This window comes from Crinia signifera, chromosome 3 (assembly GCF_055691185.1).
Source record: "Crinia signifera chromosome 3, ASM5569118v1, whole genome shotgun sequence".
NCBI lineage: Eukaryota > Metazoa > Chordata > Amphibia > Anura > Myobatrachidae > Crinia > Crinia signifera.
In genome coordinates this window covers 316574479-316598752 of record NC_139219.1, presented here as the reverse complement: position 1 = coordinate 316598752, position 24274 = coordinate 316574479, and the positions used below count along the sequence as shown (strand labels likewise).

The window sequence follows — 24274 nt, the reverse complement described above, 5'->3', positions numbered from 1 at the left end:
GTACAATTATGATGTGGGCAACAGGGAGTTACTTGCCATTAAGTGGGCCTTTGATGAATGGCGTCAGTGGCTGGAAGGAGCTGTTCATCAGATTCTGGTCTTAACCGATCATAAGAATCTACAATACATTGAATCAGCCAAAAGACTGAACGCTCGCCAAGCCCGGTGGGCACTCTTCTTTATGAGATTTAATTTCATTATTTCCTATGTTCCTGGATCAAAAGACATTAGGGCAGATGCCCTTTCCAGATGTTTTGTTCCTCAACAAGAGGGTGGGATCAAGTCTGGGTCCATCATTCCTTCATCCTGTATCCATGCCGGAGTTAGCCAGACCTTGGAGGGTCTTCTCCGGCAAGCTCAAGGGCAAGCTCCAGCCCAAACTCCGGAGAATAAACTGTTTGTTCCTCCTTCATTGAGACGCAGAGTGTTGGCAGAATGCCATGATACTAAGATGTCGGGTCACCCAGGAGTATATAAAACCCTTGCTTTATTATCCCGAGTGGTCTGGTGGCCAGGGATGGCCAGGGACAGCAAGGACTTTGTCTTGTCTTGTCCGGAGTGTGCCCGACATAAAGTTCCACGTTCTCGACCATTGGGAGAGTTGTTGCCTTTGTCCGTTCCTGGCAGGCCTTGGTCCCATCTGGGCATGGATTTTATTGTGGGTCTTCCAGTCTCATCACACTGTCAAGTCATTTGGGTCATCATCGATAGATTTTCTAAGATGGCGCATTTCGTGGCTTTAAGGCAGTTACCCACGGCTAAAGAACTGGCCACGCTATTCCTTCAACACATGTTTCGTCTGCACGGATTTCCCAGTGATATTGTGTCCGACCGGGGTCCACAGTTTGTGGCTCAGTTTTGGAGAATGTTCTGTGCTGCCTTGAAGGTTAAGATCAGCCTTACTTCCGCATTCCATTCACAGGCCAATGGACAAACAGAGCGTCTTAATCAGTCCCTTAAACAGTATCTGAGGGTCTTTGTTTCCAAACTTCAAAATGACTGGGTTAGTTTCCTGACGTTAGCCGAATTTGCGTATAATAACGCACATCATTCGGCCTCTAAGACATCGCCCTTTTTTGCAGTCTACGGATTCCATCCACGGGCTAATTCTCTGGGACCGAATGCCTCTGGCTCTTCTTCGACAGCTGCCTCTCGCCTCAGAGTCATATGGAGGAAAGTCCACGTGGCCCTTAAAGAAGCTGCTTTCAGAGAGAAGGTATTCTCTGACAAATCCAGACGGCCTTGCTCTTTCAAAGTTGGTGACTGGGTGTGGCTATCCACCCGTAATATAAAGCTTCACCAACCATCAGCAAGGTTAGGGCCTCGGTTCATTGGGCCTTTTCGGATTGTCAGGAGGGTTAATCCGGTAGCATTCCGTATTGCTTTACCTAAGTCCCTCAGGATTTCGAGTACCTTTCATGCTTCGCTTCTTAAGCCAGTGGTGTTCTCACAGAGATTTCCTCGCAGACTGAGGAATGGCTCCAACCCAGTGATGGTACAGGGGCAACAGGAGTTCCGTGTAGAAAAGATCCTCGATTCCCGGCTTGTGAGAGGTTCCTTGCAGTTTTTGGTACACTGGAGAGGATTTGGTCCCGAAGAGAGGTCCTGGGTCTCCGATGGAGATTTGCACTCGCCTAACCTTAGGAGGGCCTTTTTTCGTCAATTCCCAGATAAACCTGGTGGGAAAGGGTTGTTACTGTTGCACCCGGACGGACGGCGAGTGCAGCGTCATCTGACGCGGCCGGGGACGTTGCCGGGCAGCGTCCCAAGCCTCACTCTGAGGCTAAGCGTCGGGGCGTTGCTAGGCAACGTCCCCGAGCTTCCGGCGCGAAATTCAAATAAATAGCCGGCGTCTGCTGGGCACAGAGGCCGGTTATAGCTTTATGCATTTCATGCTGCCAGCTTTGCTCTCCGGTCCCCTGGGTTCTCAGTCCCAGCATCCTTGGCGGTGGGTCTCCTCTGCAACCGTCCTGGTTTCCCAGCCTGTCGGTCTGTGTCTGCTCGTGGATCCGTTTGTTCCTGGATTTCCCTGGACTCCTCTGCTGAATCCCATCCTCAGCCTGTGAGCCTGCAGTGGACCCACTGTTTCCATCTCCTGTGGGTCACGTAAGTGCTCCAGTGGAGCCCTGGTCTTTTCCCTTCTTTTGTTCCCTGGCCCTCCGTGGCTTAGCCCCTCCGTGGGATCATCCTTGGTTATCCTCTTTTGCATACTTGTCCCCGTCTTCTGGTTATTGTTCCCTTGCCCCCGTCCGTCTTTAGTGTTCTGTTTAGGCAGGAGTGTCACCGTTCATCCAGATCCCTGCTTTGGGAGTCACGGTCCCTTTGGTGTATGCTTGGGGACTCCCTTCCATCCGCTGGTGTCTGCGACTAGGTCGCGCTCCCCGTCTTGGCCTGGTGCCGGCAGTTAGGGGTCTGTTTCCAGTTAGGTCCAGTAGTCAGCTTATCCTCTTGAGTATCCCCGTGGCGATCGCTTACCCCTTGTCACCACATAAGACCTGGCTGCATCGGGGTCGGAGCGGGCCTAACTCGCTCCTTCGAACGCGGCGGCCACAGGTAAAGCCTAGCTCCGCAGGGGTTTGCCATCTGCCTCGGGGACTCAACAGAGAGAGTGTAGGACCCACTGTGGCCGTCGTAACCGGCGGTCCCGGCTGTGGGCTCACGCCTTATCATCTCACCATCTTGAACCCGTATGGTCCCTGGTGCCCAGGCCAGGGCAGCGTAACACTTAGAGCCTGGATCTGGTTATGGCTGTGGGGGAAGGACCCCATGCCATTTAAAAAATATATATATTTTAATTTTTTGTACTGAAGCCTGCACTGATCCGACTGATCAGACTGCGGTATTTTCGGCATGGTAAAAGCCGAAAATACAAATACGCATAAAATAGGTGTATTTTTTAATACGAATTTGCCTATTTTATGCGTATTTAATTTAGTAAATTTCCCACTGTGTGTCTGCATGGAGCCGGCTTCCCCAAGTCCCTCTTGGACTGAGGTGGCATTGCTGCCTAACTGGAATCCTAGTCACTCTAATCAACTTTGTCAGTGCAATCACAGTTCAATTGAGGTACGTGCACTTTCGGATCTCATCGGTTGCCATGGCGGCACTCAAGATAATGACAGCTTAAAAATAGTATCCTGACAAAAATGCAAAAAAATATAGCCTTAAAATGTTGGTATGGAACACTACTAGCCGGGAGAAGCCAGGCAGTGTCTGAGCAGGTGCTCACTCTGCCCGACATTAGACTACGCATGTGTAGTCCAATCCTAAAATCCCAGCAATTTTGGGGCCATATCCCAGGATCCAACGATCCCGGGATTGGCCACCCCACCTGGCTCCCAGCAGCGCTATTAGCCTCATCCTACATAGTGCTGTGGTGCTGAATGCCGCCCCACTCAGTGTGGATGAAAGCTTACCTCCAGATCCCTGCGGGCAGCCTCACCTTACCAAGAAGTCTCCTGCCTCAGGGTACTGTCCTAGCCAAGCTGATTAATAACATCCCCAGTGAGTATGTAATTACATGTCACACATCCTACACACTTATAGCAGCCTTTCTTCAGTGGACCCAAGGAATTTCCTGTATTCTAATTTGGTCACATCTAGATGAACTGCAAAATCAAGAATAGTCTTCCCCGTGAATGACATAATGCATTTATTTTGTAACCCAGGTAGATCTTTATCACTAGCAATCACAGGCCAATGTTGTTTGATGGCTTTCTTTACTTTAAAACTGCTGAAGTTTACATATTATGCCAAGTCATCATCATTATTATTATTATTATTATTATTATTATTATTATTATTATTATTATTATTATTATTATTATTATTATTATTATTATTATTATCAAGACAACTACAAAACCAGTCACGTAAAGTAGAACGCCAATGGCGTAAATCTAGTAATATGACTGACTTCCCCACATATAAGACTAGCTACCACTCCTACTGCAATGCTTTCGACACTGCCAAACAAACATACTACCAATCTCTCATCTCTTCTCATGCCGCCAACCCTAAGCGACTTTTTAACACATTTTTGTCTCTTCTGTAGCCTCCCCCTCCTCCCCCACCGGCTACCATCAGTGCACAAGAATTTGCCTCCTACTTTAAGGACAAGATTGAGAACATCCGAGGTGAAATGGTATGCTCATCCACAACCTCTAACCCTCTTTCTTCCCCACCAGAACCTTCTGGCACTTTCTCTTCATTTGAGCCCACAAATGAAAAGGAAGTATCCACACTATTCTTATCCTCCTACTCTACTACCTCTCCTCTTGATCCTATACCTGCACAGTCATTAAAAATCTATCTCCTGTGCTTATTCCAACCTTAACTAAAATCTGCAATCTCTATCTTACTACTAGTACTTTTCCTTCTCTGCTCAAACATGCAGTGATTACTTATATTCTAAAAAAAACAGAATTCTGACCCTAACTCTCTCTCTCTAACTATCATCCTATCTCTCAGCTCCCATGCCTCTCCAAGCTACTGGAGAGACTTGTCTATTCTCGCCTCACAAACTTTCTTAACTCTAACACCCTATTAGACCCGCGTCAGTCAGGCTTTCGCTCTCAACACTCCACTGAGACAGCACTGATTAAAGTGGTGAATGATCTGGTCACTGCTAAGTCAAGGCCATTACTCACTACTTATTCTTCTAGATCTTTCTGCTGCGTTTGACACTGTCGATCATACTCTTCTCTTACAAACACTACACTCCCTAGGTCTTAATGATACAGCCCTTTCCTGGTTCACATCTTACCTATCTGATCGCTCTTTCAGTGTTTGCTTCTCTGACTCTACTTCCTCTTCATTACCTCTGTCAGTCAGAGTTCCGCAAGGCTCAGTCTTAGGTCCTCTGCTTTTCCCTTCCTCTCTTGGCAAACTAATCAGCTCTTTCGGATTTCAGTATCACTTATATGCGGATGATATCAAATCTATCTATCAACCCCAGAGTTGTCACCAGTAGTTTTGGGTCGAGTCTCTGAATGTCTCTCTGCCATCTCATCTTGGATGTCTTCTCGCCAACTCATACTCAATATTTCCAAAACGGAATTACTTATATTCCCGCCAACTAAGAACAGTTACCATCCTGATATCTCCATCGCTGTTGACAACTCGACAATCTACCCTACCCCACAATCTCGTTGCTTAGGAGTCATCCTCGACTCTGAACTGTCCTTTCTTCCCCACATTCAATCTGTCTCCAAATCATGTTACATGCATCTAAAAAACATATTCATCGGGCTTTCATTGGGCTGCTCCCATCCTATGGAACGCCCTTCTACGCACAATAAGACTCCCCACTAGTCTCCAAACGTTCAAGTGTCAAACCTCACCTCTTCAGGCAAGCCTATCATATTTAAGTTCTACACGCATAACCCTCTGAGGCACTTATGTATTATATAGCTTCCATTCTAGACTTGTAACTTGGTGGGACTGCTATGCTATTACTGGTGCCTGTCTTTGTGTTTCCCTCCTATATCCCTATAGATTGTAAGCTTGCAGCAGGGCCCACTTACCTCCAAGTCTGTTTGTTGTTACCCAGTTTGTTTTATCACTGTCTACTATTGTAAAGCGCAACGGAATCTGCTGCGCTATATAAGAAACTGTAAATAAATAAATAAAATATTATTATTATTATTATTACATTTTATTTTTAAGGAGCCACAAGAGAGCCACAAAGCACAGGTAACAATTACCTGCACAATTCTCAGAACACAATACAGCTGGGATGCAGGGAAGCAGAGGAGAAGTCTGCATGTTACCAGGGGCAGGTGTCAGTGGTAGAGATGAGCACAGGTAACAGCAGCACAATGCTTAGTACACAATACAGCTGGGATGTAGGGAAGCAGAGGAGAAGTCTGCATGTTACCAGGGGCAGGTGTCAGTGGTAGAGATGAGCACAGGTAACAGCAGCACAATGCTTAGTACACAATACAGCTGGGATGTAGGGAAGCAGAGGAGCAGTCTGCATGTTACCAGGGGTGGGTGTCAGTGGTAGAGATGAGCACAGGTAACAGCAGCACAAGTCTTAGTACACAGTACAGCTGGGATGTGGGGAAGCAGAGGAGCAGTCTGCAGTTTACATAGGGCAGGTGTCAGTGGTAGAGATGAGCACAGGTAAAAGCAGCACAATGCTCATTACACAATACAGCTGGGATGTTCGGAAGCAGAGGAGCAGTCTGCATGTTACCAGGGGCGGGTGTCAGTGGTAGAGATGAGCACATGTAACAGAAGCACAATGCTCAGTACACAATACAGCTGGTATGTAGGTAAGCAGAGGAACAGTCTGCATGTTACCAGGGGCGGGTGTCAGTGGTAGAGATGAGCACAGGTAACAGCAGCACAATCCTTAGTACACAATACAGCTGGGATGTAGGGAAGTAGAGGAGCAGTCTGCATGTTACCAGGGGCAGGTGTCAGTGGTAGAGATGAGCACATGTAACAGAAGCACAATGCTCAGTACACAATACAGCTGGTATGTAGGTAAGCAGAGGAACAGTCTGCATGTTACCAGGGGCATGTGCCAGTGGTAGAGATGAGCACAGGTAACAGCAGCGCAATGCTTGGTACACAATACAGCTGGGATGTAGGGAAGTAGAGGAGCAGTCTGCATGTTACCAGGGGCAGGTGTCAGTGGTAGAGATGAGCACTGTTAACAGCAGCACAATGCTTAGTACACAGTACAGCTGGGATGTAGGGAAGCAGAGGAGCAGTCTGCATGTTACCAGGGGCAGGTGTCAGTGGTAGAGATGAGCACATGTAACAGCAGCACAATTCTTAGTACACAATACAGCTGGGATGTAGGGAAGCAGGGGAGCAGTCTGCATGTTACCAGGGGCAGGTGTCAGTGGTAGAGATGAGCACAGGTAACAGCAGCACAAGGCTTAGTACACAATACAGCTGGGATGTGGGGAAGCAGAGGAGCAGTCTGCATGTTAACAGGGGCTGATGTCAGTGGTAGAGATGAGCACAGGTAACAGCAGCACAATGCTTAGTACACAATACAGCTGGGATGTAGGGAAGCAGAGGAGAAGTCTGCATGTTACCAGGGGCAGGTTTCAGCGGTAGAGATGAGCACAGGTAACAGCAGCATAATGCTTAGTACACAACACAGCTGGGATGTAGGGAAGCAGAGGAGCAGTCTGCATGTTAACAGGGGCTGGTGTCAGCGGTAGAGATGAGCACAGGTAACAGCAGCACAATGCTTAGTACACAATACAGCTGAGATGTAGGGGACCAGAGGAGCTGTCTGCATGTTACCAGGGGAAGGTGTCAGCGGTAGACATGAGCACAGGTAACAGCAGCACAATGCTTAGGACACAATACAGCTGAGATGTAGGGAAGCAGAGGAGCAGTCTGCATGTTACCAGGGGCAGGTGTCAGCGGTAGAGATGAGCACAGGTAACCACAGCACAATGATTAGTACACAATACAGCTGAGATGTAGGGAAGCAGAGAAGCAGTCTGCATGTTACCAGGGGCAGGTGTCAGTGGTAGAGATGAGCACAGGTAACAGCAGCACAATCCTTAGTACACAATACAGCTGAGATGTAGGGAAGCAGAGAAGCAGTCTGCATGTTACCAGGGGCAGGTGTCAGTGGTAGAGATGAGCACAGGTAACAGCAGCACAATCCTTAGTACACAATACAGCTGGGATGTAGGGAAGCAGAGGAGGTGTCTGCATGTTACCAGGGGCAGGTGTCAGTGGTAGAGATGAGCACAGGTAACAGCAGCACAATGCTTAGTACACAGTACAGCTGGGATGTAGGGAAGCAGAGGAGCAGTCTGCATGTTACTAGGGGCAGGTGTCAGTGGTAGAGATGAGCACAGATAACAGCAGCACAATGCTTAGTACACAATACAGCTGAGATGTAGAGAAGCAGAGAAGCAGACTGCATGTTACCAGGGGCGGGTGTCAGTGATAGAGATGAGCACAGGTGACAGCAGCACAATGCTTAGTACACAATACAGCTGGGATGTAGGGAAGCAGAGGAGAAGTCTGCATGTTACCAGGGGCAGGTTTCAGCGGTAGAGATGAGCACAGGTAACAGCAGCATAATGCTTAGTACACAATACAGCTGGGATGTAGGGAACAGAGAAGCAGACTGCATGTTACCAGGGGCGGGTGTCAGTGGTAGAGATGAGCACAGGTAACAGCAGCACAATGCTTAGTACACAATACAGCTGGGATGTAGGGAAGCAGAGGACCAGTCTACATGTTACATGGGGCAGGTGTCAGTGGTAGAGATGAGCACAGGTAACAGCAGCACAATTCTTGGTACACAATACAGCTGGGATGTAGGGAAGCAGAGGAGCAGTCTGCATGTTACCAGGGGCAGGTGTCAGTGATAGAGATGAGCACAGGTAACAGCAGCACAATGCTTGGTACACAATACAGCTGGGATGTAGGGAAGCAGAGGAGCAGTCTGCATAGTACCAGGGGCAGGTGTCAGTGATAGAGATGAGCACAGGTAACAGCAGCACAATGCTTAGTACACAGTACAGCTGGGATGTAGGGATGCAGAGGAGCAGTCTGCAGGTTACCAGGGGCAGGTGTCAGTGGTAGAGAAGAGCATAGCTAACAGCAGCACAAGTCTTAGTACACAGTACAGCTGGGATGTGGGGAAGCAGAGGAGCAGTCTGCATGTTACCAGGGGCAGGTGTCAGTAGGTGGTAGAGATGAGCACAGGTACAGCAGCACAATGCTTAGTACACAATACAGCTGGGATGTAGGGAAGCAGAGGAGCAGTCTGCATGTTACCAGTAGCAGGTGTCAGTGATAGAGATGAGCACTGGTAACAGCAGCACAAGTCTTAGTACACAGTACAGCTGGGATGTAGGGAAGCAGAGAAGCAAAAAGAGTAGAAAATGAAAGAGCGCAAATCTATATTAAAAACTCCCCTGAGTCTGCAGCTGTCTCTATTAAGGGGACACTCCACCCCTTAATAATTACCAAGGAACAGAAAGAAATTTAGAGACAGCGCTGATTCAGGTCAAATTAAAAAAGATTATTTAATTTAATAAAAAGTATACAATCATACAATTACAACAGATGACCGGCCGGTAATATACATATATATAAAAAACTATTGTACTTTTCACTGTAGCTGTTGCTTTAAGAAGATTAGCATAGTCGGAAGAAAGCAGTGGCTATAAATGCTTCTGATCATATATTGACATCCGGAGTGGTATAACTGTTAGTATTCCATTGTTAGTAAGCAAAAGTTATTTATCAGATGGCAATAAGACAGCTCTCTCACAGCTGTTTGTTAATTGTTAGTACCATGCATGCTTTAATACGGAGCAGAGTTCAGTCAGTGAAATGACAAGGATTAATGGAGCTCAAGTGAGCTATAACCTGCCAGCCTACCAATTGAGTCCTCTATATTAGGAAGTGGCGTCCCGGCTGCTGATTCCCTGCATAAGCAATGCAGCCTTTCCGGGTTCCTCCACACACTCGTAACGGGGCGGCAGTAAGATCGCCACCTGCGTAAAGCTCCTTAACATGTTCCCCGCCTCAAACTCGGCGGCTTCTTCAGAAGGAAGTGTCTGAAGATTAGAATGATAAGAAGCATTTATAGCCACTGCTTTCTTCTGGCTATGCTAAACTTCTTAAAGCAACAGCTACAGTGAAAAGTACAATAGTTTTTATTATATATATATATATATATATATATGTATATTATATATCTGTTGTAATTATATGATTGTATACTTTTTCTTAAATTAAATAATCTTTTTAATTTGACCTGAATCAGCGCTGTCTCTAAATTTCTTTCTGTTCTTTTGTCAGAAAGAGTGAACCAAAATAACCCCCTAAATGTGTATACTTCCCCTTGCTCCCAAACGATCTGTGAGAGTTCTGAAAGTGGGGAACTGTAGATGTATGAAGCAGTGATAAGAGAGGAGAAGTGAGCCAAAGGAGAAGTGGCCCATGGCAACCAATCAGCATTGAAGTAACAGCTATAATTTGAATAATATAAAATTATACAGAGCAGCTGATTGGTTGCCATGGGCCACTTCTCCTCTGCCTCTCTTCTCCCTTATAACTGCTTCATACATCTACCCCAATGTCCCCCCGGACATGAGCTACACTAAGATAGAAGCCCATCCCAGGGATGAGCGAGAAGCCAAGTGATTGTATACACAATTTTTTCTGTTTTGTTCCACAACTGCGCTACTGCACACGCACCAACATTCCACTGGCGTTTGTGTAGGCAGGCAGCACCAGAGAGAGTTCCATTGGATTCATCTACTGAAAGAAACGGCAAATGCTAGCCCAAAGACTACGATAGGCTGATGCCAACTTCAGCCTTGCCTACCGGATCTTGTTATATCTGGCTACATAACAGCGCCCAAAGAAGCCTGTAGCTGTTGGAAATGGAGAGGCTATGGTATATATCGGAGATATCCGCTAATCCTCGTGCTTGTTCTGCCAATGTTTTTTCCTTGTAAACGCTGCTCAGAACTTGTACGATGTGTAACTAGAAATGAAGAGAGGAAACTTATTTTTGGCAAAGGGTAGTACAGGGAGTAGGCCTTCATTGCTACTTTCTGGTCATGGTATTTGTTTCTAAACTTATGAATAAAATGTAAAATATATATTGTCTTCATAGAACTATAAAATGTTCTTTAACCCTTTGAGTGCCAAGTGAACTTTTCAAAATACATTTGCTTTCTTCAGAATAACCCGTAATGTTACCTTATATAGGAATAATCTTTATTTACACAGCATTTTTTATTACACATACAGTTGTAGCGCACCTTATTCAGCCGGGGGCCCCCGCCTGATTCTGGTTCACTGGCGAAAGCAAATTCTCTCTCTAATGAAGAAAACCGTGTGCACTGTAGGTGGGGCAGATGTAACATGCACAGAGAGAGTTAGAATTAAGTGGGATTTGTACAGATTGCAGTGAAAAAATAAAGCAGCCAGTGTTTACCCTGCACAGAAACAAAATAACTCACCCAAATCTAACTCTCTCTGCACGTTACATCTGCCCCCATGGTTTTGTCCATTAGAGAGAGAATTTGCTTTTGCCAGTGAAACAGAATCAGCCCTTGATCCCTAGAGTAGGAGAGGGGCTCTTGCTGGGATGCAGTCAATATACCTACAGCCAAAATACCAACGGTCATAACACAGACATATTCAAAAAAGCTAACATTCATTATACCGACATGGTAAAAATGCAGACTGTAAAAAACATTTAAAATGTTGACAAATCAAAAAGTCGACATGCATTTTTCATGATTGTTATTCTTTGAAACCAACTTGTCCTTAGATACTTCGCGATCCAAGTTAGCATAAAGTTAGATAATTATAGTGTGCCGAACACAGTGGGGGGAATTTACTAAGTTGAATTCGTGAAAAAAAAATCGTATTTTCTTAGGAAAATACAAATTTTTTGGGTGTATTCGTATTTTTGGCATTTACTATGCCAAAAATATTATTTTTTGTATTCGTATTGATGGGAAATTCGTATTTGTATTAAGAAAAACGAATGAATACACCATCGATAGAATATGACATGGTGATTCCTGATTTACTAAGTGTACGTATTGAAAATACGGCCGCTAACTGGCGTAAAATGGCAGCGAATGGCCGGGCAAATACGGCAGGAAAATACACTTCATTTTCCTGTCGTATTTGGCTTTAGCCTGCACGGATCAGTCAGATCCGTGCAGGCTTCAGTGTAAAAAAAATAGAAAAATAAATAAATGAATAAAAAAAATGGCGTGGGGTCCCCCCCCCCCCCCACAGCCGTAACCAGCACCATGCTGAAAGAGCCGGGGCTGGTAATAAAAAATCAGGAAACTAGGGGTTCCCCGATTTTTTAAAGCCAGCCCCAGGCTCCAGGGCCGGGGCTGGTTCCCAAAATACGGGGGACAAAATTAGTAGGGGTCCCCCGTATTTTAAGAACCAGCCCCAGGCCCAACCAGCCAGCAGGGTAATGTCACAGCCGGGGACCCTTATTATATAAGGTCCCGCGGCCAAAACATTAACCCTACTCTACCAGTCAGCTTGGCCAGGGGTCCTGGGGAAGTGGGTGTCCTGGTGCTGTCCCCGGTGACCCTGGGCTGCGGTCACCGGGCTGATTAACTGGTGTAAAAAAATAGAATAAACTATTGTTTAATACTGTGGAACTATGAGCCCCAGCAAGCCTCCCCGCATGCTGGGACTTGGAGCACCACAGGTCCCAGCATGCGGGGCATTAAAGGGCCCGCTGGCACTTGTAGTTCCACAGTATTAAAAATAGTAAAATAAACACACACACACTGACACATGAAAAACAAAATGTTAATACATCCAAAGCCTTTTCATGCAGATGCTTACCTATGTTGAGCCCGTACGTAGGTCCCTGGGTCCGGGGTCCGGGGCTCCAGGGTCCGGGGCCTTGGTTCCTGGGTCCAGGGATGGCAAAAAAAAGTAGTCAAAGAAATCGTCTTACTGGGAGACTCAAAACTCACCACATGAAGGTATTTGCACTTGGAATTCCATCTCATGGCCAACCCTACCTTGTGGATGAAGGATGCGAGTGGACACGGTGTACGTATACGGAGTCCATGTCGACAATGTCGACATTCAAGTGCAAAACTCTTGTGGACCTTTTGACTGCCAACCTTCCAATTGTCGACCTAGTGATTGTGTCGACCTTCCCTGTCGACCTTAGCCATGTCGACCTATTTCAGTTGTTGTCCTAAGCCCTGTTGAACTTCAGTGATCAACCCAATGTTTGTCGACCTTTGTTGAGTCGACCCATACCCACTGCTACACCACATCTATTCAGTTATCACCTCTGATTTGCAGAGCAGCGGTGATCATAGGCTACCCCAACCGTTTACCTCTTCCTCACCCGCGGGGCACTGCAGTCTTTGGGCAGGACAGTGTCTAACTAGTGGAATTCAACCTGTAATCAGCACAGTTGGGAGGTATGGAATATACATGAACAAGTCCTGACACTTATCAGTGTCTTTTCTTCTACAAGTAGATCTTACATGTGGATGTAATTATTGCCATTCCAATTATTGGGAATTGGGAACCATGCATTGTTAGAGTATTTTAGTTTTCATTGCATACGGCTTTGGCCATGGTTTAGCTGTGGGCCTACATTGAAGTGGGCCATTTTAAAGTAGGAAAACTGAATCATAACTACAGCATTATACCTGCGTTAAACCGAAGGAAAACTGAAGGCAAACAACTACAAACCAACAATAACACACATGGACTGCATTGATACCTCTAAAGTATGTAATTCATATCTAATATGCTCTCTTCATTTCTGTGTCATGCATACTCTTGTATGATTTGAAAAGTTGTTATGTAAGGAATTGATTGTAATTGTTATTACTTGTTTTGGAAAGTTGTTCAGGGAAGCATAGTTTAGTATTGCATTCTGCTTGGTGTCTACTCAAACACAGTGCAAATTATCTCCTTTGACCATTTGGCCATTAGTGTTCAGGGGTAGTCTGACTTGAACAGACTCACTATATCTTTAGATTTAGTGAAGTGCAGCTGTGCTGTAACTGATAAAGTGACTTCTGAACAGTAAAAAAGAAAAAGCAGACATTGAACAACATCATCAAACAGGTAATTTCAACTTTAGACTTTGATTTTGTACTGAATGAACATGGCTAGGAATAACAGATGCACAGGCAAAATATTTAAAACTATGGGTGAGATTTAATAGGATGAGAGATTCAGAAAGTGAGAGATTTGGGAAGAAATCTCCAGGTTTTTTTAAAGCGGCAATCATTTACAATGCAAAACCAGTTTGATTTTGCTGTGGATATGATTGCCGCTTAAAAAAAACTGGAGATTTCTACCCAAATCTCTCACTTTCTGAATCTCTCATCCTATTAAATCTCACCCTATGTGTGCAAACGCTAGAAGCCTAGGAGACAAAATTCCTGATCTAATTGCAATAATTTATTTATTTATTTATTTATTTATTAACAGTTTCTTATATAGCGCAGCATATTCCGTTGCGCTTTAATGACAAGGGATGACCTAGACATTGTGACTATTACAGAGACATGGTGTAGTAAGAACCATGAATGGGACATAGCTATACCAGGATACAATTTATTTAGGAAGGACAGAATGGGAAGAATCGGAGCAGGGGTAGCAATGTATGTAAAGAAAAGCATAAATGCTACTTTAATACAAAACATTGAAGAAGAAACTGAGGCCCTTTGGGTGACCATAGAAATGGGGGCTAAGGACACTATTCGCACTGGGGTAATCGGTACTTATGTAATATCTGGGCTCCCGTTTTTCTTATGAGACCACGTCCGCTCGCCACGCTTCGGGCACGGTGGCTCGCTGCACTCGCCACACTATATAAAATCAACTCTATGCGTAGTTGGATAGTAGGGTTATGAAAAAATGGGGTGCATTTAACATGGGAGCCCAGATAATACAAAAGTACCGGGTAATCTATAGACCACCAGGTCAGGGGCAGGATTCGGCTTTAAAGGGAGAGGTCATAATTAGCGATGCCAATCCTGAGGCATTTTTTAAATCCCGGGAATCGGGATTGAAAAATGTTCAATTCGGGATTCCCGGGATCCGGGGATTGGCATCCCTAATAAGAAAACCACCCCAGTGGCAGTGGAATGGAGGGAGGCTGCTGGTGTGACGCCGGAGGGAGGTTAGTGTGTTACTGGACTGTGCAGCCGGGAGAAGTCGGGCGGCGAGCATATTCAGTGCTGTGACCTGCGCAGCGTGACCCATAGGTCACGCTACGCAGGCCGCAGCTCTCCACCTCCGGTGTCACAACTCACTCGCTCACCACCTGACCTATCTCGGCCGCACACAGTCACGCCTGAACACAGTGGCAGGAGGCGAGTTCTCAGTGAAGAGCTCCGAGACCTTTAGTACAGGGCGGCCGGTGTTCTGTTGGCTGCACAGTTTGCATCTCTGACCACATCACACTCTCTGAGCTGCACATCACACACTCTGAGCTGCACAGCCAGGACAGTAGTAGCTGGGCAGCGTCTGATCGAGTGCTCAGATGCTGCCCAGCATTAGACTAGTTTAATCCAATCCCGGGATTCAAATCCAGACAATTTTGGGGCCAAATCCCGGGATCCCGCCGATCCCGATCCCTGGATTGGCCACCCTAGTCATAATAATGGGAGACTTTAATCTACCTGATGTGAATTGGGAGGAGTCTTTTGCAAGATCATCTACAAGTGGCAAATTTCTAAATTCCCTACAGGGAGCATGTCTCAAACAATTGGTGAGGGAGCCTACTCGCAAAGACTCAATATTACATTTAATACTCACAAATGGTGACAGGATATCAGACATATATGTGGGTGAGAACCTGGGATCCAGTGATTATCAAGCAGTATGGTTTAGTATCAAGGCAGGGTCCAACTCCAGTCACACAAAAACTAAGGTGTTGGATTTTAGGAAGGCTGACTTTACAAAAATGGGGAGATGTTTAAGCAATTCATTAGCGGATTGGAGGAACTTGAAAGGAGTGCAGGAAAGGTGGAAAAAATTAAAGGATATCAGACATATATGTGGGTGAGAACCTGGGATCCAGTGATTATCAAGCAGTATGGTTTAGTATCAAGGCAGGGTCCAACTCCAGTCACACAAAAACTAAGGTGTTGGATTTTAGGAAGGCTGACTTTACAAAAATGGGGAGATGTTTAAGCAATTCATTAGCGGATTGGAGGAACTTGAAAGGAGTGCAGGAAAGGTGGAAAAAATTAAAGAGTGCAATACTAAAGGCAACTGACCTTTTTTTATCAAAAGGATTAAGAAAAGTACCAGGAAAAGGAAGCCAGTGTGGTTTACTAAAGAGGTATCAACTAGTGTACTGTAAAAGCAAAAAAGATGGCCTTTAGGACATACAAGCAGACTCAAAATAATAATGACAAATAAGTGTATCTTGCCAGACGCAAAGAGGCTAAGAAAGTGATCAGGCATGCCAAGGCACAAGCTGAGGAGAAAATGGCTCAGTCTGTAGATAAAGGAAACAAAACTTTTTTGAAGTATATAAGTGAAAGGAGAAAATCAAATGGAGGAATAATAAGACTGCGGACAGACACTGAGAATTTGGTGGAGGTAGACAAGGCTATTGCAGATCATCTAAATAATTACTTTTGCTCCGTATTCTCTATAGAAGGAGAAGGGACCACAGTTAAGTTACAAGGACATTCATAAAAATAAGGTAGATGGAAGTAAATTTACTAGGGAGAAAGTCCTAACAGAACTTTCAAGACTGAAAGTGGATAAATCAATGGGGCCAGACGGAGTGCATCCAAGGATACTAAAAGAGCTAAAAGTGTTGGTAGCGCCATTAAAAGATTTATTCAACCAGTCACTAGATACAGGTGCAGTTCCAGAGGACTGGAAAAGAGCAAATGTAGTTCCACTGCACAAAAGCGGAAGCAAAGAAGTAACTACAGACCAGTGAGCCTTACGTCAGTAGTAGGGAAATTAATGGAAACACTATTAAAAGAAAGAATAGTGGAATATCTTAAATTAAACAACGTACAGAATCCAAAACAGCATGGTTTTACTGCAGGGAGATCATGCCAAACAAATTGTATTGACTTTTTTGACTCTGTGACCAAAATACTAGAAGAAGGGGGGACCGTAGATGTGGCATATCTAGACTTTAGTAAGGCATTTGACACTGTCCCACATCGCAGGCTGCTAAATAAACTTGAAAATGTGGGATTGGATTATAAAACAATTAAATGGATAAGAAACTGGTTGCAGGATAGAAAACAGACAGTTGTAGTAAATGGAGTGCATTCTATGGAGGGACATGTTACCAGTGGAGTACCCCAGGGATCTGTACTTGGACCAGTGCTCTTTAATATCTTTGTTAGGGACATTGCAGATGATATTGAAGGGAAAGTATGCCTTTTTGCAGATGACACAAAGATATGCAACAGAGTAGACACACCAGGAGGGGTAAATCAAATGACTGATGATCTAGCTAAACTTGAGAATTTGTCAAGAGCATGGCAACTACACTTTAATGCTAAAAAATGCAAAATTATGCACTTGGGATTAAAAAATCCAAAAGCTCAATATAGTATCAAGGGTACTATAATGGAAACTGCTGAGGAGGAAAGAGATCTAGAAGTCACTATTTCAAGTGACTTAAAGGCAGGAAAGCAATGTAGCAAAGCAATGAGGAAGGCTAGTCAGATGCTTGGTTGCATAGGGAGAGGAATCAGTAGCAGAAAAAAATAAGTAATAATGCCACTGTATAGGTCATTGGTACGGCCTCATCTGGAATACACTGTCCAGTTCTGGAGACCATATCTTCAGAAGGATATAAATACATTGGAGAGTGTACAAAGAAGGGCAACTAAAATGGTGCATGGCCAACAGCACAAAACTTACCTGGAAAGACTAAAAGATCTTAACATGTATAGTTTGGAGCAGAGAAGGGAAAAGGGGGACATGATAGAAATCTTCAAATATATCAAGGGTTTTAACCCCTTCCCGACATATGACGTACATGTACGTCATATGACGGTTGCGGGGGAATCAAGCCAGCTCACGGAGTGAGCTGGCTTGAAAGAGAGCAGGTAATGGCTGTAATGGCTGTAATGCTCCAGGTACCTGCTCTCACGGCCACGAGCGGCGAGTTCGCCGATCGTGGCCGTTTAACCCTTTAAGCACCGCGGGCAAAGCGCCCGCAGTGCTTAAATAGCTGATCGGAGGGGGGGCGCCCCCCTCCGGCGCCGATCGGGGCCCCCCGCGGCGAGATCGGAGGGTGCCGATCGGTTGCCATGGCAGCCAGGGGTCTAATGTAGACCCCTGTGCTGGCCATGTCAGCATTCCTATTACATCCTGCCTGAGGCAGGATGTAATAGGAAGTGCTGAAAATCACTATGTTCAGCCATAGAACTCTATGGCTGAACCTAGTACAGGCGATCGCGCCCCCTAGTGGTCAAGTACACTAGGGGGCCTTGTAGTAAAAGTAAAAAAAAAAAAAAAATATTAAAAGTTCAAATCACCCCCCTTTCCCCATTTCACAAATAAAAATAAATAAAAAATAAAAAAAATAAACATATTTGGTATCGCCGCGTTCCTAAAAGTCCGATCTATTAAAATATAACATTAGTTATCCCGCACGGTTAAAGGCGTAAACGGAAAAAAATTCCCAACGCCAAAACTACGTTTTTTGGTCGCATCGCCTTCCCAAAAAAATGTAAATAAAAGAGATCAGAAAGTCGCACATATCCCATAATGGTATTAATTAAAAAGTACACTTCAGCCCGCAAAAAATGAGCCCTCACCCAGGTCCGTAGGTGGAAAAATAAAAAAGTTATAAGCCGCAGAACATGGCGACGCGACGCAAATTAGAAAAACCGTAAAATTTTCTATTTTTTTTTTAGTGGTAAAACGTAACGAAAACTATATAAGTTTGGTATCACCGGAATCATAACGACCCATAGAATAAAGATAACCCATCATTTTAAATGAACTATGAACTCCAAAAAAACCGTAACCAGCGCAAAATTGTGGAATTGCGTTTTTTTTCCTTTTTACCCCACATTGAATTATTTCCTGATTCCCCAGAATATTATACGGTATAGTAAATGGTACCATTAAAAAGTACAACTTGTCCCGCAAAAAAAAAGAACTCGTGCCAATATAGCCGGAAAATTAAAAAAGTTACGCTTATTTGAACGCGAGGAGGAAAAAAAAAATAAAAGTTAACAAAAAACGCCCCGTCGGGAAAGGGTTAACATAGTACAGGAGGGAAATTTTCTTCAAAGGAAAAGTAATAGAACACGAGGACATGCACTGAAACTGGAGGGAGGTAGGTTCAGGGGAAATGTTAGAAAAAAAATTACTTCACAGAAAGGGTAGTGGATAAGTGGAATAGCCTCCCATCAGAGGTGGTAGAGGCTAAGACAGTAGAACAATTTAAACATGCTTGGGATAGGCATATGAATATCCTTACAAAGAAATAAGGATTAAAAAGGATTGAGATTACCTGAAGGATAAAAAAGGGGCAGACTAGATGGGCCAAATGGTTCTTATCTGCCGTTAAATTCTATGTACTGTAAGTCATTTTATGACGCACCTCTCAGATGTAACCGCGCACGTCCGCACCTCTAGGTGTCACCGTCACAATCTCCGTGACATGCTTTTTCAAAAGTAGATAAGAATGCAATAAACTTGGCATATTACATTATGTCCTTTGATTCCTCAGCAATCTGAATAACAGGAAAAGCCATTTAATGCGGAACAGCTGAAACTGAGTCTCCGAGCCGACAGCAAGTACCCGGCGAGATCTCTGCAGCTGTGCACTGTGCTGTATGTAAGGTAAGAACTATAATAGTATATACATAGAGAGTTCCGAGTTGCTTTTGCACGCAAAATAATAAAAATCTTGTATTAGTAACAGATTAATAGAAATGTTTCAATATATTGGCAGGAATTCAAAGTTTTGACAAGATGTTTGCACATGTTATACAACTGCAGCATTATGACAAGATTGAGCAATTTGCTGAGATTCACCTCACACGACCTGTCCTATTCGGAACAACGATCTAGATTTATTTATGAAATGCTCTGTTGCAGTGGCGGAACTTGTGGGTTGTGGGCCCAGGTGCAAATATATAATCTGGGCCCCCTCCTCCACCCCAACCCAGGTTCACAATAACTCATTGATGGTTTTATGCAGCAGTGGGCCCCTTAGTTGTCAGGGGCCCCAGTGCAATGCACCTGCTGCACCAATGGTAGTTCCGCCTCTGCTCTGTTGTTTTTCTCTGATGTATCTTGGATGTACAGTATCTCTGATGTATTTTGGAAGTATCTCGGATGTATCTCAGATGTATCTTGGATGTCGAATGTATGTCAGATGTACAGTATCTCAGATGTATCTCACATGTATCTCACATGTATCTCAGATATATCTTGGATGTATCTCACATGTATCTCACATGTATCTCAGATATATCTTGGATGTATCTCACATGTATCTCAGATATATCTTGGATGTATTTCACATGTATTTTGGATGTATTTCAGATGTATCTTGGATTTATCTCGGCTGTATCTCAGATGTATCTCAGATGTGTCACAGATGTACTGCATCTCGGATGTATCTCAAAAGTATCTCAGATGTATATCATATGTCCTTTATCTTGGATGTATCTTGGACATATCTCAGATGTATCTTGGATGTATCTCACATCATAATCAGAATCAGATTTATTGTCCAGGTATACTTGCGTATACTAGGAATTTGATTTGGATTGCTGTGCAACAGCCGTTTAGGTAACAGTTAAAAAGTGACAGTACAGATATACATAACACATACAGGTATATGCTCAATGTGCCCTGGGGATTGTAGATGCAGGGAACATATATTCATTGAGCTGCACAGCGCCTAGGCAGCCAACAACGGTGCCACTGGTCATTGCAAACAGCCAGGTAGGTAACAGTTAAGCAGGGACAGCCCAGTTTTAGATTGCTATGCAGTGTGCGAGACAGGGGAGACACAGGGGTACATATGGCTGAGTGGCACAGTTCTTAGGCAGCCATTTGCGGCGTCATCTTGATCATGCTGCTCAAAGGCAGCAGTAAAAAAATTTTTTTATTTATATAGCACTTTTCTTCCATAGCTGGCAGGGTGAACAACTAGTGATGGTAAAGCATACAGGCTTTGCATAAAGTGGGGGTGGAGGTACATGGTACAAATCATGGTAAAGAAACAGTTAACAAAAAAAAGTAATACATAGCTTTCATCAGCTTAGAGGCTGGGGGAGATGGTAATTGGTGAAAAATAAAATGATGCAATGTACGGGTGTAAGTCCAAACTCCAGTCAAACTCCATGCTTCAGCTGACATGCTTACGCTGCAGGCAAGCCTTAAGCAGGCTTCCAAATAGTTTCAATTTTAAAGGAAAGTTTATGTCAGCTGGTACAGGGGGAGGGGTTTGAACAAATTGCTCAGCAAGCTAATTAATGGTGGGGGGAAGATGCAGGCTCCCAGTAACAAAAAACAATTTACAATGCAGACTGTTCTTTAAATGTAAAGATCAGATGTTCAAAATGGGATTCATGTACCTGTAAAATAGATGAGATGGTTTTAAAACTTCTCTCCAGTCAAATTCCATGCTTCAGCTGGCATGCTTACGCTGCAGGCAAGCCATGTATTTTGGATGTATCTCAGACGTATCTTGGATGTATCTCAGATGTACAGATGGGGCTGGCTTCATCTTTGCAGGGCTGGTGTTTCTAATGCCAGCCCCGCCAGGGGGCGCGCTCACACGAGACGCGTGCACGCCCCCTGGGCAACGGAGCCTGCCTCCGGTCCCCGCCGCCTCCCCCGCCGCCGCTGCCTGTCGCCCTCACAGCCCCGAGCGCCCCCCTAACCTACCCGTCTCCCTGAAGCGGAGACGGCCAGGGACACGCAGTGTCCTCGCTAAGAGCCTGGGACGTGCATGCGTGTGCGACACACACACGTCCCAGTTCGCCAGCGGGGAGGGTCTGGCGAGCCCCGGCCAAGGATGGCAGGGGCTCCACCTGTATCTCAGATGTATCTCAGATGTATCACAGATGTATCACAGATGTATCTCAGATGTATCTCAGAAGTATCTCACATGTATCTCACATGTATCTTGGATGTATCTCAGATATAATTCGGATGTATCTCAGATGTATCTTCAATTTATCGCAGATGTATCTTGGATGTATATCTAATGTATTTCAGATGTATTTCAGATGTATCTGAGATGTATATTGGATATATCACAGATGTATCTCAAAGGAACAGTATATCGGATGTATGTCAGACATATCTCAACTATATCTCGGAATAAGGTGGTGATTCTGGTTAGTTTGCAAAAGCAAACTCCTTCTTTAATGGATAAAACCTTGTGGACTGCAGGTGGGCAGATGTAACATTTGGGTGAGTTATTTTTTTTCTGTGTAGGGTAATGCACTAACCACATACACTTTCCATTTTTGCTCCTGACCCCAGAGACCTACATTACTAATACAATAATAGATAAAATAATAGATAAAACAACCCTCACATCAACAGCAGCGTTCAATAAAAAGTGCAATTTGTTAAAAAATTTAAAGCATATGTTAATACATAGGAAGATTTTAGAAAACACTTGAATGTATATTTGTTACTATAAATTTAGTTACAACACTGTGATATATATATATATATATATATACATATATACACACATACAGAGTACCACAACACTCGCCATCCCTGCGAATGGGGTGCAAACAGCACTCGCCATTCCCAGGTTGGGGTGAAAGTGGCCTGTGACCACATGCTCTAATACATACAAATACAGGGACTCAACACTCTCCATAATGAACTAACTCACCTTAGTATACAATTAATCAAATAAATAATGGGGCTTTAGTTCATGAATTGATCAATGCATTTAAGCTTGCAGCCCATCGCCAAGGGACCCCATTTCACTGCAAGTCCTACACTAGCATTTGTTTCTCAAGAGCCTGCCAACTGCTGACACATCATAGCTAAAGTCGACATGTGCTTTTTCCTGGTTTAAAGCTCACCTGCCAAGTGCCTTATGGCTTTTAAAGATGAGGCAGTCACCTAACACAACACCTGACTTAGAATTAAAGGGGCAGCTGTAACAGGTTACAGATAAATTAGCTCATCTGGGGTGAAAGAGAAAGCTATGATCACAGTAACAAAGGTTAATAAAAATTAACCCACATATATACACACATACAGAGTACCACAACACTCGCCATCCCTGCGAATGGGGTGCAAACAGCACTCGCCATTCCCAGGTTGGGGTGAAAGTGGCCTGTGACCACATGCTCTAATACATACAAATACAGGGACTCAACACTCTCCATAATGAACTAACTCACCTTAGTATACAATTAATCAAATAAATAATGGGGCTTTAGTTCATGAATTGATCAATGCATTTAAGCTTGCAGCCCATCGCCAAGGGACCCCATTTCACTGCAAGTCCTACACTAGCATTTGTTTCTCAAGAGCCTGCCAACTGCTGACACATCATAGCTAAAGTCGACATGTGCTTTTTCCTGGTTTAAAGCTCACCTGCCAAGTGCCTTATGGCTTTTAAAGATGAGGCAGTCACCTAACACAACACCTGACTTAGAATTAAAGGGGCAGCTGTAACAGGTTACAGATAAATTAGCTCATCTGGGGTGAAAGAGAAAGCTATGATCACAGTAACAAAGGTTAATAAAAATTAACCCACATATATACACACATACAGAGTACCACAACACTCGCCATCCCTGCGAATGGGGTGCAAACAGCACTCGCCATTCCCAGGTTGGGGTGAAAGTGGCCTGTGACCACATGCTCTAATACATACAAATACAGGGACTCAACACTCTCCATAATGAACTAACTCACCTTAGTATACAATTAATCAAATAAATAATGGGGCTTTAGTTCATGAATTGATCAATGCATTTAAGCTTGCAGCCCATCGCCAAGGGACCCCATTTCACTGCAAGTCCTACACTAGCATTTGTTTCTCAAGAGCCTGCCAACTGCTGACACATCATAGCTAAAGTCGACATGTGCTTTTTCCTGGTTTAAAGCTCACCTGCCAAGTGCCTTATGGCTTTTAAAGATGAGGCAGTCACCTAACACAACACCTGACTTAGAATTAAAGGGGCAGCTGTAACAGGTTACAGATAAATTAGCTCATCTGGGGTGAAAGAGAAAGCTATGATCACAGTAACAAAGGTTAATAAAAATTAACCCACATATATACACACATACAGAGTACCACAACACTCGCCATCCCTGCGAATGGGGTGCAAACAGCACTCGCCATTCCCAGGTTGGGGTGAAAGTGGCCTGTGACCACATGCTCTAATACATACAAATACAGGGACTCAACACTCTCCATAATGAACTAACTCACCTTAGTATACAATTAATCAAATAAATAATGGGGCTTTAGTTCATGAATTGATCAATGCATTTAAGCTTGCAGCCCATCGCCAAGGGACCCCATTTCACTGCAAGTCCTACACTAGCATTTGTTTCTCAAGAGCCTGCCAACTGCTGACACATCATAGCTAAAGTCGACATGTGCTTTTTCCTGGTTTAAAGCTCACCTGCCAAGTGCCTTATGGCTTTTAAAGATGAGGCAGTCACCTAACACAACACCTGACTTAGAATTAAAGGGGCAGCTGTAACAGGTTACAGATAAATTAGCTCATCTGGGGTGAAAGAGAAAGCTATGATCACAGTAACAAAGGTTAATAAAAATTAACCCACATAT

The 24274-nt window shown here is 44.2% G+C and overlaps 1 protein-coding gene across 2 annotated transcripts in view; it reads left to right on the top strand.

The window, feature by feature from the left end:
- Positions 1-19149: 19149 nt before the first annotated feature.
- The window catches only part of LOC146064810 (cytochrome P450 2K1-like), a 71220-nt gene continuing 66095 nt past the window's right edge, over positions 19150-24274 (top strand). For both annotated transcript variants that reach the window (XM_083178703.1, XM_083178702.1), the window contains exon 1: positions 19150-19320. The gene's annotated coding sequence lies outside the window, so the exon portion shown is untranslated. The remainder of the gene's footprint in view (positions 19321-24274) is intronic.